This window comes from Lygodium microphyllum, unplaced genomic scaffold (genome assembly GCF_053477565.2).
Source record: "Lygodium microphyllum isolate KBCC unplaced genomic scaffold, Lygodium_microphyllum_v1.1.10 scaffold_31, whole genome shotgun sequence".
Lineage (NCBI taxonomy): Eukaryota > Viridiplantae > Streptophyta > Polypodiopsida > Schizaeales > Lygodiaceae > Lygodium > Lygodium microphyllum.
In genome coordinates, this window is record NW_028229514.1 from 21,308,488 (window position 1) to 21,310,916 (window position 2,429).

The following is a 2,429-nucleotide window of genomic DNA, read 5'->3' on the forward strand; positions in this document are numbered from 1 at the left end:
TGGTGAACAGAGGTTCTAGAATTTCTGCTATTGTTTGCCATTATTGTGGCAAAATAGGTCATATTGCAACCCATTGTTATGCTAAGAAGGATGATATCCACAATGGTAAATTGCAGTAAGAAAAAATATGCATAGTCTATAGAATGAAGACAAAAATACGTGTCTATTTGTTGTGCAACATATGATGAATGTTGTTACAAGAAAAGGGACTCATGATGATGTATGATATGTTGATTTAGGTGCATCTAATCATATGACTAGTCATGTTGAATGGTTTAGAGAGATGTAGGACTTGCAAAATCCAGGTTATGTGTAGACGTGCGATGATTTATGCCGCCCAATTTCACACATTGGAAATGTTTCCTTGTCCTTGTATGATGGCCAGACAAAGAATCTGCCAAATTTATTACATGTGCCATCAATCACAAAGAATTTAGTGTTTATTGGCCAATTGGTAGAGCAAGGGTTGCACGTTTGATTTAATGCAAAAGGTTGTTTTGTAGAAGACTTTAATGATAAGTGCAAGTTGGTCACAAAAGGAAGTAGAGTTGGCTACGTGTCCACGTTAGATACTAGAATTATTGCAACGATGAATGTTGCTATGTATGCTAAAGGAAAAGGAGTGGCTGTAGACATTGAAATATGGCATAAACATATTGGACATGCAAATGTGCAAATGCTGAAATAAATGAAGTCCAAAGGATTGGTTACATAGTTGCTTGCTTTTAGAGTTGTAGAATTTCATAAAGCATGTGAAGCATGCCAGTTTGGTAAGCAAGCAAGACAACCCTGCGTGCGTGTGCGAGAAGTGAGATTTTTGAGTGAGCTTTTCTGAGCAACCTCCATTTCTTGTTCCACATAGTCCACTTATTCCACCACTTGATTTTTTTGACCTCCACTACCACTACCACAATGACTTCCTCCACCATCACCACCATTGCCCTTGCCGCCACTATTGCCACCACCACCATGGCTACTTCCACCACCACTACCACCATCTTTGTCGCCGCCGCCAATACTGTTGCCACCTCCACCACCACTACCATTATCCCCACTACCTCCACGATTGCCACCACTACCTTCACTCACTCACCCACTCTCTCTATCTCTCAATTTCTCTTTGTGTATATTCTCTTTTTCTCTTTCTAGTACACTCGATCAAATAGCACTCAATCTCGCGTAAACAATTTTTCTCTCTCTAGCATGTAATGTAGATTCATTCATGCGATCACAACAGAAGAATGGAACACCACGGCCCACACCTCTCTCTCTCTCTCTCTCTCTCTCTCTCTCACTCACGAATTACTCCATGTCTTTACTCTCTCTCAGTTTAGGGTTGTACATGCAATTTCTCCCTCTCACTCTACATTCTCTCTCTCCCTCTAACATGTGTGTGTGTGTGTATACGTATATAAATCTTAGTTACTCACTCACTCTTTGTGTTTATCTCCCTCTCTCTCTCTCCCATGCATGAGATTAGTCCACATTGTATCATAATGCCGCACATCAGATTATGGCATGTGTTGTAACAAACACTTCTCTTAAATCCTAAATACGTCTCTAACTTTGTGTGTGTTTGTGTGTCTCTCTCTCTCATAATGTGAATGCTTAGGCAGCCACTCTGTATTTTTATAACTTTAATTTCAATGCATTGATAGCTCTCTCCCCTCCCCCACTCTCTCCCTTCCCCTCCTCTCCCCAACAAATATGATACAAGAAAATTCATACAAGCAATCCAAATGTATATTTATATTGTGTTAACTCTGGGAAACGTGCTTTTGCTTGTCAAATTAAGAGAGACAAGTTCACCAAAGGCTTGCCATCCAAATGGATTGTATAATAGTGACTTCTCAATAAAATAAAATGTAGTTGTGCTAAGAGGTAGTGTTGGCATTGCATTGCTGGTCACTATATAGGTTGTGTTGGAAAAGTTCTTTTGGCTCCAAATACAATGTACAATTTTTCTTTAGTGAGTGTGGGTTGGTGTATAAACATGTTGGCATTTGCATCCATCCCCCCAAACACTCGGAGGTACACATAGTATAGGTGCTTGCATGCCAAATACATTTTCTATGGCACAATCCATGAAATCCTGGAAATTACATGTTGGATTCTTTGCAATGTGTACATCATAACACTCATGCATGACACTTGAGTTAGCTATCTCTAGTTTGAAAACCTCATGCTTCAAGGCCTTCACCATAGTGTAGCCCTTCACAGTTGCATCTAGAGCCAATGCTGAGTCTATCCTTTTCCATGCAGCTTGTGAAACACCTCTTCAATATCTACACAAGCCCTCATTAACATCCCCCTCTTGTGCTGCCTTTTGTAAAACAAACCCACCACTCTCCAACATGTGGATTTCTTCTAAAGTCAAATTAGTACCTTGTGCCACTGGCCATACTTGTGGAACTTTGGGCGGTGTGTGT